Source organism: Apodemus sylvaticus, chromosome 1 (genome assembly GCF_947179515.1).
Source record: "Apodemus sylvaticus chromosome 1, mApoSyl1.1, whole genome shotgun sequence".
Taxonomy (NCBI): Eukaryota; Metazoa; Chordata; class Mammalia; order Rodentia; family Muridae; genus Apodemus; species Apodemus sylvaticus.
The window spans coordinates 182,452,584-182,468,268 of NC_067472.1; the positions used below are offsets into that span (position 1 = coordinate 182,452,584).

At 48.9% G+C, this 15,685-nt stretch overlaps 1 pseudogene; it reads right to left on the bottom strand.

Moving 5' to 3' along the window:
- Positions 1-9,047: 9,047 nt before the first annotated feature.
- On the bottom strand, positions 9,048-9,531 carry LOC127682874 (ubiquitin-conjugating enzyme E2 C-like; annotated as a pseudogene).
- Positions 9,532-15,685: the final 6,154 nt, after the last annotated feature.

Genomic DNA, 15,685 nt, shown 5'->3' on the forward strand with positions numbered 1-15,685 from the left:
CCATGCTCATGAGGTATCTAGAGAGGCCCTGAGTGTCTAACCAATTAGCTTCCCTTCCTGGGCATTCCTTCCCCGAAAAAGGTATTTAATCTCTGGTTCACTCTGAGTAAGGTGTATGAATTCACATCTACCATCAAATACAGCATTTTGGACAAGCAAGGACCAATCTCTTCTTCAAGGATAGCCTCACAGTGGAGGCCTTTGTCATAAAGACTCCTGCCAAGGGCTGGAGAGATGGCTCAGCAGTTAAGAACATCCGTTTAACTGGGCAGTGGTGGCGCACACCTATAATCCCAGCACTTGGGAAGCAGAGGCAGGCAGATTTCTGAGTTTGAGGCCAGTCTGGTCTACAGAGTGAGTTCCAGGACAGCCAGGGCTTTACAGAAAAACCCTGTCTCAGAAAACCAAACCAAACCAAACCAAACCAAACCAAACCAAACCAAACCAAACCAAAACAACAACAAAAACCGAAAAAAAAAAAACAAAAAAAAAAAAACAAAGAATATTGGTTTATCTTCTAGAGGTCCTGAGTTCAATTCCCAGCAACCACAAGGTGGCTCACAACCATCTGTGATGGGATCTGATGTCCTCTTCTGGAGTGTTTGAAGACAGTGACAGTGTACTCATATATATATGTATGTACTATATATACTATATATACGTATGTATATATGAGTATGTACTCATATGTGTATATATATATAGCTTTTAAAAACAATATAAGAGTCCTGCCAATATGTCCCAGAGAAGGCCTTCTCTCTCCCCGCTCCTTTGTACTCTTGGCACTCAATGAACCAGACTGGGTTCTGCCCCCACCTCACCCCACCCCCACCTCCTTGCTGCCTGGCATGTGAGTACCCTGAGGGGACCCCTGTTCCCAATTCCCAGCAGTATCCAGCAGTGCCTGGGTACACGGGAGACTGGAAAACACAACAATCTTCCCACCCCGCTGTTTTCTGCCCCAGGAAAACGCGGTCTGAGAACCCCCATTACAGGCTGCATTCTGCCTCCCCTGAGTGGCACGCCGATGTTCCAGGCACCCCAGTGCGCGGACACGCAGCCCAGCATCCATAGGCAGAGGCAAGAAGATCTCCGTGAGCTCGAGACCAGCCTGGCCTACACAGCAAGTTCCAGGACAGCCAGAGTTACCTAGAGAAACCCTGACTCAGAAAACAAGCAACTAGAAGCAGAGGCAGAGGCAGAACAAGAGGAGGAGGAGGAGGAGGAGGAGGAGGAGGAGGAGGAGGAGGAGGAGGAGGAGGAGGAGGAAGAGGAGGAGGAGGAGGAGGAGGAGGAGGAGGAGGAGGAGGAGGAGGAGGAGGAGCCATTCCCACCACTGTTGCCACATATGACTTCTGGTCAGCTTGTGCCACCAATTAAAGGGTTTGTGTGTGTGTCTGTGTGTGTGTGTGTGTGTGTGTCTGTCTGTCTGTCTGTGTGTGTGTCTGTGTGTGTGTGTCTGTGTGCACGCACATGTTTATGTACATGTGTCTGCAGGCCACATGTGTCTATAAGCCACAGAGTAGCATAGATGTCTTTCTTGATCGCTCCCTGAACCTGAAGCTCATTGATTAGATGGACTCTATGGTCAGGAAGCCCAGGGATCTTCTTTGTCTGCCCCACCTCAGGCATTAGGGGTGCAAATGGGTGATACCATACTAGCCTTGACATGGATGACGGGATCTGAATTAGGTCCCCATGTCTTCACAACCATGACGATGCTAACTGAGTCACTTTCCCGGACCTATGATGGAGTTCCTGTTAGTGTTCTTTCATTTGTTTGTTGTTTTGTTTTTGTTGTTGTTTGCTGAATGTTTTGTTTTGTGGGAGATTTATTGTTTTTGTTTTGTTTTGATTTTTGAGACACTGTTTCTCTGTGTAGCCCTGGCTGTCCTGAAACTCTCTGCAGACCACAGGCTGGTCTTGAACTGACGAGAGACCCATCTGCCTCTGCTTTTCAAGTGCTGAGATTAAAGGTGTGCAACACCACACTGGCTGATTCATTTTTCTATATGCATGGGTGCTTTGTTTGCATGGATATTGGTGTACCACAGCCATACACTGCCACGGAGGGAGAAGAGGGCGGTTGTGAGCCACCATGTGGGTCCTGGGAAACAAATCCTGCTCCTCTAGAACAGTAGCCAGTGCTTAACTGCTGAAGTGCTACCCGGACCCCGCACCTGCGTTTTATCAAAACCACAACATCTCTTTCATCTTAGATCACTTTTTATATTTGAGAATTACAGATAAGGGGTGATTTTGAGGGTATTTGGATTTGGTTGGTCAGTTTTTTGGTAGTTGTTTTTTTGGTTTGTTTTAGGAGAGTCCCGCTCTAACCCAGGCTAGCCTAGAACTCTGGAACTCACTGTGTAGCCCAGACTTGAACTCACATCAGTTCTGCCTCAGCCTCCCAGAGCTGGGAGAACACTCTGAGGCTGGGCCTGAAGCTCTTACACTCCTACCTCTCAAGTTCCTCTGAGGAGGGGATGAGTTTGACACAGGAAAAGTGCTTAGAACAGAGCTCAGGTCACGTCACGTGCCCTGGTAAGAGCGCTCACTGCACTGACTGTCCCTGGCACGGCTTCCGAAGCCTCCAAGTCTTCTAGGACCATGTGAAGTCACTGAACATCCCCCTCGGGGTAGATATAGGGGTATTGTTCCTGTTGTAAGGTTCTTGGTACTAGATTACAGATATATCTGTGTGTATATAATCATTTTGTTAGCATTTATTAATTGTACAAGCTAACGGGTTTCATTGTGACATTACATACATGAATATAATGTAGTTGGTCCTCTTCAATGCCTGATTCCCACGTCCCGCTCTCCCCTCCCACTGTCCCCCCCCCTCTTCCTTAAAGCTGCACTTCTTCCTTGAGGCATTATCTCTATTGTTTTCATTTTAAAATTACTACTGTTACATGTGCACACACGCAACAAAAAAAATTCATGAATGCAACCTGCTGAATCTATTTAGCATTGCTCCTGTGCATATGTTTTTAGGGCTGGCAACTTGGCATTGAATAACCACTTAGAGTAGTGTGTTTAATTAGGTTATTCTAAGTAGGGAGAACAAATGGGGGAAGCCAGCCCGGCATGGTGCACACACCCATAACCCAGCACTTGGAAGGCAAAGACAGGACAATCGGAAGTTCAAGGTCAACCTTGATGACACGGTGACTTCCAGGTTGGCATGTGAGGGTCCTCTTCCTTGGCACTTGTGTCTCTTGGCACTCTGCCTCTCTGAACTCTTTAGCCTCTTGAATTCTCCCTCAGCCATTCTGTAACCTGCGTATCTGTGTATTATTAGGTGAGGTATTGATGTGTGGTCTGAGCAGTAATGTAGTAATTAAGATTAGAGAAAGAGCCTGTGTTTGGAGGCCGCAGAGTATAACTGAGCTGACAGGATGTTCGCCCGCTGTGCACAGAGCCCTGGCTGGGTTCAGTCCCCACGTTGGTATGCACTGGGTGGCGTGGCGCACACCTGTAACTCCAGGACTAGCACATAGAGGCAGGAGGATCAGAAGTTCGAGGTCATCCGTGGCTATATAGCACATTAAAGAGATGAAAGAAATGAATGGCCGACTATCAATGGTAATCAGGACTATTTGACAAATTGCCGCCAAAGTAATCAATGGAGCTTGTGAATTTATTGGTTAGTCAATAAATCCTGACATTGTGGGAAGATACAAACCTGTCCACCTATGTTTCTTTTTTTTCTTTAGTTTTTACAGTTTGTATGTGTGTCTGTGTGTATGTGTGAATATGTCTCTCTGTGTGTCTTGAGTGTGTATGTGTGTATGTATATCTGTGTGTCTGTATGTGTATGTATATCTCCGTGTGTCTTGTTTGTGTGTATGTATGTATATCTTTGTCTGTGTGTGCATATATATGTGCATATGTGTACCTGTGTGTGTCTCTGTGTAGAGAGATGTATGTCTCTCCCTGTATGTGTGTCCTGTGTGTATGTGTGTATGTATATCTGTCTGTTTGTGCATGTATGTACATCTCTTTGTGTGTGTCTTGTGTGTATATCATCTATGTATATCTGTGTATATGTCTTTTTCTCTGTGTATGTATCTGTGCATATATGTGCATCTTGTGTGTGAATGTGTGTATGTATATCTGTGTGTCTATATGTGTATATGTATATATCTGTGTGTCTATATGTGTATGTGTATATGTATGTCTGTATGTGTGTCTTGTGTATGTATATCTTTGTATGTGTTGTGTGTCTGTGTGTTTATGTATATCTGTGTGTATGTGTGTGTGAGTGTTGTGCCTTTCTGCCAGGTGAGAGAGTGATGCCCACAAGCCGTGATATACACAAGCTGTGATGCACACAAGCCGTGATATACACAAGCCGTAATGTGCACAAGCCGTGATATACACAAGCCATGATATACACAAGCCGTGATGTACACAAGCCGTGATGCACACAAGCCGTGATGCGCACAAGCCGTGATGTGCACAAGTTGTGATATACACAAGCCATGATGTGCACAAGCTGTGATATACACAAGCCATGATATACACAAGCCGTGATATACACAAGCCGTGATATACACAAGCTGTGATGCACACAAGCCGTGATATACACAAGCTGTGATGCATACAAGCCATGATATACACAAGCCATGATATACACAAGCCGTGATGTACACAAGCCGTGATGCGCACAAGCCATGATATACACAAGCCGTGATGCGCACAAGCCGTGATGCGCACAAGCCATGATATACACAAGCCGTGATGCACACAAGCCGTGATGTGCACAAGCCGTGATGTGCACAAGTTGTGATATACACAAGTCATGATGTGCACAAGCTGTGATATACACAAGCCGTGATATACACAAGCCATGATATACACAAGCTGTGATATACACAAGCCGTGATGTGCACGTGGAGGTCAGAACACAAGCTGCAGAAGAAGGTCTTCTCATTTCACCCTGCAGGATCTGGGCATCAAACCCAGGCTTACAAACTTGGCAGCAAGCCCCTTCGCCTGCCGAGCCATCTGGCCAGCCACCATCTACGTTTCTAATAGAACACACTCACGACACCAGGCAACACTCTACCTACCGCTGAGCCACAAAGACCCTCGGTGTCTTCATTGTGGACTCAAAACGATAAGAAGACGGAACTGCAGGGCTGTAGTGGGAACCGAATAGCTAATGTGGAGAGAGTCGCAAAGGGTCCTCAGCACCCCCAGCCCCCACACCTCTCAGTGGCTGCAGCTGGCTGACTGTAGGATGCGGTTGTAACTGCCCACGTTGGCAGCATGTGGTGATGTGAGCTGTCCTGACCCGTGCCCCTCCCACGCAGCCCTGTCACGCAGTGGCCATCTGAGCCATGTCCCCTAGGCTGGCCTCTGTGCCAAGTCCTACTTTAAACTTGAGCTCATTATATGGCCCCAGGCTGGCCTCAAATGTGAGGTCCTCCTGCCTCAGTCTCCCAAAGGCTGGGATTACGAGCATGTGAACCACACCCGGGCCCTGCACCGTCCTGGCACCTGGGCTACAGTCCCCAAATTCCATAGCCTGTGTGCTTTGAGGACAGACGCAGTGCCTAGACTTGCTGTGCTGCATTTTACACTCCACGACCCTGCACTTCTGCACACCTGACTTCCTCTGTGTCTGTGCTCACCCTGCAGGCATCTGGGAAAGGAGGTTCTTGGAACTAACACCACATCCCTTAATTCCAGAGGCGTATTCCCTACCTGGGCTAGGACAGCCTATGTGCACAGGGCAGGATGGCTGAAAAGAGTAGGTCAGAGGTACATGTAGTTTTCTTGTCACTGTAACAAGATTCCTCATGAGAACAACTTAAGCGAGGAAAGGTCACATGGACACATGGGGTGGGAGCACCACCCATCATGCCAGGGAGCACCATTCGTCCAGCCAGGGAGGACCATACATTAGGGAGGACTAACCATTAGGGAGGATCACCCATTAGGGAGGATCACCCATTAGGGAGGACTATCCATTAGGGAGGACATTCATTAGGAAGGACTATCCATTAGGGAGGATCATTCATCACACCAGACAGAAACAACCTAGGAGAGGAAAGGATCACATGGACTGACAGGGTGGGAGCACGGTCCATCATCCCAGGAAAGGTACAGAAGCTGGTGTACATTGGGCTGTGGCATCGGAAGCACATGGAATGACTTGTTCAAGTCTTCATGAATCAGGAAGCAGAGAATCCTGGCAGGAAACAGAAGTGGGTATCACCTTCAAGGCCCACACCCTAGCCAGGCCTGGAGAGATGGGTCAGTGGTTAAGATGGCGTGCCGCCTCAGAGGATAAAGGTGACTGTCACCAAGCCTAATGACCTGAGTTTGATCCCTGGAAGACAAATAGCAGAAAGAGAGAACTGGATCCTGAAAGATGTCCTCTGACCTCCACATGTGTGCTGTGACATGTACATCCCCCTCCCCCATCACCACATGTGCTGATCGTGGCGGTATACACTTTCAATCCCAGCACTCAAGAGACAGAGGCAGGCAGAGCCCAGCAAGTCTGAGGCTAGCCTGGTCTACAAATTAAGCTCTAGGCCAGCCAGAGCTGCATAGCAAGACCCCATCTTTTAATTTTTTTTATTTTATAAAAGAACACACACACACACATGAATTCTGAGTCTCACACCCTGGCTGTTGAGTGTTTTTATTCCCAGAGGAGAGCCCCAGTTTCTTTTTATAATTGACTAGTTATTACTTATAACATCTTTGGCTTTGTGCATGATGTGCACATGTGTGTAAATCCAGAAGGCCCTGTCACAGAGCACGCCCACTACATGTAGGATGTGAGAGGACAACCTTTCCTGTGGGTTCATGCCTCACAGCTCTTTGGAAACGCAGTCTCTCCTTTTGTGGTTAGCCTCGGTTAGCTGGCTTGTGACATCCAAGGTCCCTCCTGTCTCCGCCTTCCATCTTGCTGTAAGAACACTGGGATCACAGGTGTGTACTACCACACCTGGCTTCCTTGTGGGCTCCGGGAGTGTGAGCTCAGACCCCCACACTCTGGACCAGCCAGCCACCTCCCAAGCCTGGAAATGCTGGAGCTCAGCGGAGCGTCCCCGAGCCCTTGAACTTACCCGAGGATCCAAGGAAATTTGGTAACACTGGTTCCCCAGAGCTCCGCCCTCTTGTCCACCCACACCCCTGTTTTCCCAACAAGTGTTTGAAACTGGGAGAATGCACGAAACTTGGACGCCCTGGAGAGACTTCCCTCCCACACCCCTTGGAACTGAGCCATAGGGTGCTTGGATTTCCAGCAGCATACAGACGCCACCTAGTGGGGCTTTGTGCTAACTGCAATGGGTGATCCCAGGATGCCCCAGCTGCCCAGAGGACTCTTAGCTACCTGTGTCTGGGACACAGTGCTGGTGTTGGCTCCAGCTGCTTGGCCTGTTCTCCTTCAGCAGGTACTCAGATACGGCTGGCAAGATGGTGCTACTGAGGACTGAAGATTGCTCAATGGTTAAAATTCTTGCTCTACAGTGTGAGGACTAGAGTTGAAATCCACTGAAAAATGTATGGTGCCCCACCTGTAATTTCAGCCGAAGAGGAAGACAGCCGCTCTGCAGAAAAAAGTTAGTGACACGCCATAGTGTCAGGCTCTGGGTTTGACTGAGCGATCCTGCATCAGTGAATACAATGGAAGCTCAATCGAGGGTGTTCCCAACACCAACCTCAGGCTCCCCATGTGCACAGGCACACAGGAACACATACATTCCCCCACGTGCCCAGCACATGCAAACATGTATATACGCACATGCACACCACCACACTCATGCATGAAAATGGGCAGATGGAAGATCCCACTACTACCAGCATCCCGCACCACCCTGCCAATCGCCAGCATCCCACCAAGCCCGCCTGCATCTGTGATATCCTTCTGACCCTCCTGAGGTCCTTGCATCAGTACCATGAGTTGTTGGCATAATACGCCCTTTTACTGTTTAGGGAAACTCTACTGTGAAACCTGCCAGCTACTGAGCGGGCAAGGCTCTCCCTGGTGGACGCTAAGCCTGCAGCATAAGTGCCGAGGGCCTCCGTCCAACCACTTGGTCGCTCCTCTGGAAAAGCTGGCTCCAAGTCTGCCTGGGCTCAGCTCGCGATCCATGGTAGCGTGCCATGCACAAATTAGTGCTGAGACCCCATGCTTCCTCCGGCTTATGCCAACCTGACACCCACTCACTCCATTATGGCCCAGACCCTCAACATTTACCCGACCTGAAGTGTATACTATGAAAACCAGCTCCCAGTTCACACTTGACATTGGCAGCACTTCCATAGCAAAGGCAGAAGGACTGTGAGTTCAAATCCACCCTGGGCTGCAGAGCAAGACCCTGTTTCAAAACAAAACAAAAGGAATAGATACAAAACAGCATCTTCCAGTTCTTACATCCCTAAATCCCAGCCCTTCCACACTTTAGGGACTCAGAGCCTACTCCTGATGTAGCCTCGAACCTGTACACTGATGCATGATCAGACAACGCTCTTTTGGGGGGGGTGGATTTGATTTTTTTCAAGACAGGGTTTCTCTGTGTAGCCCTGGCTGTCCTGGAACTCACTCTATAGACCAGGCTGGCCTTGAACTCAGAAATCTTCCTGCCTCTGCCTCCCAGAGTGCTGGGATTACAGGCGTGCGCCACCACCGCTCGACTCTTTTTAAAAAAAAAAATGAAACAATCAATGTGAATTTATTTACTACATTACTAGGGCTCAAGCAGACTTAATTTTAAAAACAAGTATAAATGGGTTGGAGAGATGGCTCAGTGGTTAAGAGCACTGACTGCTCTTACAGAGGTCCTGAGTTCAATTCCCAGCAACCACATGGTGGCTCACAACCATCTGTAATGTGATCTGATGCCCACTTCTGGTGTGTCTGAAGACAGCAACAGTGTACTCATATACATAAAATAAATAAAGCTTGTTTAAAAAACAAATAAAACAAATATAACACCACAGCTTAGTGATCGAGGAAAAGGCAGACCACTTAAGGAAAAAAAAAAGATGACAGAAAAGAGTCTGGACAGCTTGCATCAGGGCGCTCCACTAGAGACCTGCTTTGGACAGGTTTCTTACAGGTTCTTCTTCGATGCGATGGGGTTTGTCCAGAGCTCAGCAGCATAACGTGTTCAAAGGGCTATTGACACTGAGTTGTCCTAGCTGCTGTGGATAAAAAGCACAGTATGGATGATGTAGGATAGAAAGTCCTGGCATCGTCTAGTTGAATCATTTGTCCCTGAGAATGACTGGGCAGATGTTGCCCTGGGGGTCCACACTGGAGTGGTACCAGGCTGTGAGGAACTCCAGGCTGTGAGGAACTCTGCTGTGGGTGTGTTGGAAGGGTAGCCACTGGAGAGCCCCAGGGAGAGTTCACACCATGGGTCTTCCTCCGTGAATGGTCCGCACCCATTTTAACAGGTTGTCTGATTCACGGAAGGCAGAAAGTCCTTTGTCACCTGACACCATGATGGTCATCCGCACCTGTTGCAGCCTCTTCCTGCCCACAGGGCCCTGGGTGGCACCCTGCTGGGCTCCACCATCTTGTGAAAGGCCCGTCCTTTCAGGCGAGGCGCTGCCTTGCAGACACTGGGTGTGGAGAGAAAGGTCCACTACAGCCACCTGTTCTCTATCTGCCCGAGGCTCTGGCTTTGCCTCTGCCCAAGCTGCGCTCTCCGTCCTTGCCCCACACCTCCTTGCTTTGGCTGCTGTGTTGCCCTCTATCTCCCGACATGCACCTCACTCCTCGAATCTCTCTTCTAACTCATCTCATCCTCCAGGTTCCCTTTGCAAAGGCATAGGGTACCCTTGCCCTTCGTCTTGGTTAAGGTTTCTATTGCTGCAAAGAAACACCACAACCAAAAAGCAAGTCGGGGAGGAAAGGGTTTATTTGTCTCACACTCCCACACTGTAGACCATCACTGAAGGAAGTCAAACGGAATCCAGAAGCAGCTGATGCAGAGGCCGTGGAGGGGTGCCGCCTACTGGCTTTCCTCCCGTGACTTGCCCGTCTACTTGCTTAGAACCCAGGACCATCCGCCCAAGGGTAGTCCACACACAAAGGGCTGAGCTCACCTATAATAATCACTAATTAAGGGCTGGCTCGGGGGTTAAGAGCACTGACTGCCTTTCCTAAGGTCCTGAGTTCAAATCCCAGCAACCACACGGTGGCTCACAACCATCTGTAATGAGATCTGACGCCCTCTTCTGGTGTCTGAAGACGGCTACAGTGTGCTTAGATATAACAATAAATAAATCTTTAAGCCAGAATGAGAGGGGTCAAGCCAGAGCAAGCAGAGGTCCTGAATTCAAATTCCCAGCAACCACATGATGGCTCACAACCATCAAGACAGCTACAGTGTACTCATATACATAAAATAATAAATCTTTAAAAAAAAAACTAATCACTATTTAAGAAAATGCCCCACAGGTTTGCTTACGACCTGATCTTACTGGGGCATTTTCTCAACGGAGGCTCCCTCCTCTCTGATGACTCTAGCTTGTGTCAAGGTGTCATAAAACCAGCCAGGATCCCCTCTTTCTCCCATGCCTGTACATGCTTCCTTATTCCCAGATCCCCTCGCCCCTAATGCAGGCAGAATGCTTATGAAATCCTGCTCTTCCAGCTGACCGGAAGCAGGACATCTTCGCACAGTGTCCTGGGGCCTGAGGTTGTTGTTCACTAGGGACAGCTGCCCAAGTACTGCACTGCCTGTGACCAACTGTGACCTCCTGCGGGGCCTCCGCAGTCCCATCATGCACCTCACTCCTCGAATCCAAGGATTCACAACGGCCGAGGCCTAAGTCCTGTGCTTCCTGGTATCCTTGCCCAAGGTTAGACCATCCCTGTGGCCACCCACAGCACAGGTTGCAGGCACAGCATAGCGTAGTGTCTTCAGACTCTTGAGAGGGCCAAGCGAGGGCCGCCAACTGGCACCCATCCAGATACGCTCCCTGCTGAAGCTGCTTCCGGAACTGCATGGGCAAAGTGGGCCTCACTTTCTAGACTCCAAAGTGCTCTGTATCTGCCAGGAAGCCCGTGGCTGCCAGCCAAACAGTCAGTCCCAGTGTAGCTCCCTGGCAAACATCCAGTTCTGCTGTGAGTCCTCCCCTCAAGGGTGTCGGGAGCTGGGGGGCCTGGGGCAGGAGGAGACCTGGCTTCAGTGATCCTAGATCCTGGGTGAGAACCTTCTAAGTGCTGACAGTGTCAAACAAGAAGGGCTTCCATACCCAGCCTCCTGGAGAAAAAAATTGGATTTCATTTCTTAGTGAACGCTTACAAAGCACTCCCTCTGCCTGAGGTGCTATTTTAAGACAGCAGTTTTCAAATGCTCCAGGGGCATCAGCCACACCTGGGACTTGTTTTTAAAGGGAGGGTGGGGGTGGGGATTCTCAAACTACCGAGAACGAGATTACAGATCAGTTGCTGGATGTGCACAAAGCTGTAGGCTCTGTCTTTCCCCAGCAAACACACACACAAGCACATTGGGATTCACACACACACACACACACACACACTCGCACTGTTATCTCAGCACTCAAGCAGAGGAGGATTGTGGCTTTTGAAACCGATCTAGGCCACATAACAAATCCAAGGCTTTATCTCAAAACCAAACCACAAATATCGAAGTCTTTGGGCTGAGTTTGTAGCTCGGTGGTAGAGCATGAGGCCACAGGGTTGTTGCCCTGCTGGGCATTATGGTTCACAGATTTTCATCAACTTCAAGTCTTTATTTCCATTTATTCCCTCCGCGTTTCCTATGTGTTCTTGATCTCATCTTGACTTATCTTTCCTTGAAATTGGGACAACTAGCCCAAGTCGCTTCTCTCCTTCTACCACGTGTGTCCCAGGGTTCAAACTCAGCTCATGACACTTGGCAGCAAACACCTTTACCAGCTGAGCCATCTAGCGGCCCCGCTTATCTTTATTTGGGGGAGTGAGGGGTGGGGGGGGGAGAAGTAGTATTTTCTGCTCCCTCTTTAGGACTTTTCTACATCTAGGTTCAAATGCTTCTAAACAAATCCTGACTTACCCTTGAATACAGAATAATGACCTCCACTCACACTTTCTCTCCAACTCTGACCCAACCAACCAGCTTTGTCAGAAGTGGAGTCTCGGGGACTCAATACGCCCAGGATGTCGGGAAGCCTCCACGCCCATCAGCACAGCCAGGACACTCTGTGCGCACCACTGTGCTCCGGGCAGGGATCCCACCAAAACTAAAGAGAGGAAGTCAAATGGCTCGAGGTGCACACATAACTTCAAAGACCAGCGAGGTCCGAGATGTATTCTTTTCTTAAGGCTTCTGTAGATGTAGAACTATCTACTACAGACAAGAGAAACCCGCTTCACGAGGAGTCTCAGCCCCTCTTCCTTTCTGCTGGTCAGCTTCACCTCGGAGGAGAGTCTCCCCCTAGTGGTCGCAGCAAAGGCTCCAACAACTTTGCAGACAGACCCGACATCCTCTTCCCATTGGTCGCGCAATACGCTTGGTTGGAAGGTGTAATCTGATTGGCCAGCCTTGGACCCTTTGGGCATCCCTGCCTAGAACCTGGTTGTTTGGAATCACTTGGTTGTTTGGAATCCTCAAGCTGAAAATATGCTCGTCACCCCGCGAACGGAGGCCGGAGGATCAGAAATTTCAGGCCAGTCTGGGCCCTATACAAGTTCTTGTCGAAAAAAGATATTTCACAGCTATTGCTTAGTATGTGTAAAATCCCATGCTTAAGCCCCAGGATCTCAAAATAAAATAAATTTGATGGGAGAGCCCGGTGCATGGGGCACGGAGGTTAACTCAGTGGTAAATATCAAGAAGCACTGGGCCTTGGGGTTTTTTTGAGTATTTATCAGACAACTGGAGAACGAAAGGAGGATACTACACAAGAAAACCGATTGGCTAATAGCCTCAGGTTATGAAAAATTGAGTCAGGCTGTACTAGACAAGAACCCCCTAGCCGTAAAGGATTGCCTGACCCCATCATGACCTTCTCTCTATCTGCATAAACAGTATGCGGGGGTGGGGGGTATTGAAAGCAACCCACCCTGCTTCCAGTCAAACCACAAAAAATAGCTGCAACTTCCTGGTAGCTATCTATATGGGTGGGTGCGTGCATGTGTGTGTGTGTGTGTGTGTGTGTGTGTGTGCATGTGTGTGTGTGTGCACGCGCATGTGTGTGCATGTCTGTGTATAAATACGTGTCCTCCAGCCCCTCTAAATGCTGTCAACCCTCATCTGTTGAAAGGTTGGGGTCCCTCGATATTCCAGTAAAGCAGCCTCAGCCTGTTGATTCTGTCTGCTTCTCTGCCTGGTTTTTCTTGCAAAAACAATGCTAAAGCATCACTGTCAAATGAACAGAATCACCAGCAGTTTTCCCACAGACTCCTCTTGGGCTGGCAAGGTGGGGCATGCCTTTCCATCTGGGCACTCATGAGGCAGAGCAGGCAAACTGCCACAATTTGAGGCCAGCCTGGTCTACACAAGGACCAAATAAGCCAAGGGCAGACATGGCAGTGTGTCTGAAATTCTGGAATTCAAGACGAACCTCAGATATATAGTGAGTTTGAGGCTAGCCCGGGCTAGATCTGCCTAATCTTTTTAAAAGAAAAAAATGTATAATAAAGACAAAAAGATGTGCTTTTCTTTTTCTTTCTTCTTTGCATTTTGTTTTTGTTTGTGAGACAGGGTGTAGCCCTTGGCTGTCCTGGAACTCATTCAGTAGACCTGACTGGCCTTGATCTCAGAGATCTGCCTGCCTCTGCCTCCCAAGTGCAGGAATTACAGGTGTGCTCCACCACCATCCAACCAAGAGATGAGTAGCTGTTAAAGCTCACCGTCAAAAATATAAGACATGCTTTTCAATTTTCTTTCTTTCTTTCTTTCCCCTCCTCTCCCCACCCCCACCTTCTTTTTGAGTGCTAGGGATGGTATCCACTGAGCCACAGCCCCGGCCCTGGAGAACCGCATGCTTCTTTTAATAAAAAGCAGTGATGTCTTACTTGGGCCTCCCATGCCTGGGGGGTGATTTAAAACAGGACAAAACCTTGGCATCTCTGCCTCCATTTTGTCTTTTTCTATTGCTCTGTGTTCTTCTGACCTGTGGTCCTCTTAGGAGAAAGAGATGCGTTATGAGTTGAGATGAACTCCCCTCTACCACCACCAGGCAACAGCAACATATTTTTAAATCAGGGACAAGAACAAGACTGACTAGTCCTGGGGTAGCCATCAGCCAGACCATAGGCTGACCAGTAGTAATTAACTTCCCACGCGTCTCACCCGTCCTCCGCTCTGTATCCTCCCTGGTCAGTATCGCTGATGCAGGACCATGGGTACTGGTCTCCCTGTCTTCTGACTATAGTTACACTTGTTATTCCCTGTGGCTGGAGAGGCAGCTCCGTGTTTATGTGCACTTAGCACCCCTGCAGAGGACCCAGGGTCTGTTCCCAGCACCCACACGACTGCTCATGACTGTCTGTAACGCCACTGTTACGGGATCCAATGCCCTGTCCTGGCCTCCTTAGGCAGCAGGCATTCAAGGAAACCCTGCTCTACACAGTGAGCTCCCGGCTAGCTCAGAGTGTATGATGTCATCCTGTTTTTAAATACAACAACTCCTTTAAGCTTTTGTCCCTTGCTTTTTCCCACTTGGGTTTTTGGAATGAGTGGCTGGACCTTGTAGGGATGATCTCTTGTGCACAGTGTGGAAGTATCACCTGTCAGTAAAAAGCCAACAGCCTAATAGCAAAAGGCTTGAAGTGGAAGGTGGGAGTTCAGGAGAGAGATTGGAACTCTAGGAGATAGTCAAGGGTGAGATTTGTCACCTGGACTCAAGGGCTTTGAAACTGAGGAGAGGTGACCAGCCATGTGGAGAACTTAAGATTAGTTTAATCAGGATAATTGAGCTATGAGATAGCAGGAACAAGCCAAAGCTTAAGGCCCGGGCATTTATCAACAAATAGTAAGTCTCTGTGTCGTTATTTGGGAACTAGTTCAGGTGGAAAAGCCCAAAGTTGCAGGACTCAGTTTTGTTGTTGTCGTTGTTGTTGTTTTGTGTTTTGGATCAGACTTTATAGCCTAGTGTAGTGGTGTGAATGAGAATGGCCCGCATATGCTCCTGTGTCTAATGCTTGGACCCAGTCAGTGGAACTGTTTTGGAAGGATTAGGAGGTGTGGCCTTGTTGGAAGAGCTATGTCACTGGGTGTAGGCTCCGGAGTTTCCAAGGCCCACACTAGGCCCAGTCTCGTTCTCTCTGCCTGCGGCTTGCAGATCCTGTGAATCTCAGCTACTGCTCCGGCTTTGGGCCTGCCTGCTGGCATGCTCCCCGTGTGATTAGAAGGAGCCCCCTGAGACTGTAAGCAAGCCCTCAGCTACAAGCTTGCTTTTTAAGTTGCCTTGGTTGTGGCGTCTCCTCACAGCAATAGAACAATAAGATAGTCACACTGATGTAGATCCACAGTGTAGCCCAGGCTGGCCTCTAGCCCCCCTTGTGTCTGAGTCATCAGACCTGCTGTGGATTTCATTTGTTGGTTTCCCAGAGTCAGCTCTGTCTTAGTACTCCAATGGCTTCAATGGCTGCTGTGCTCCTTCCTGTCCGCTCCCTTGCTGACCCTCCCCCAACGGCCCTCCACTTAACATGTTTGTTTTCATCTCTCAGTCTTCTGCATCTCAAGATGGC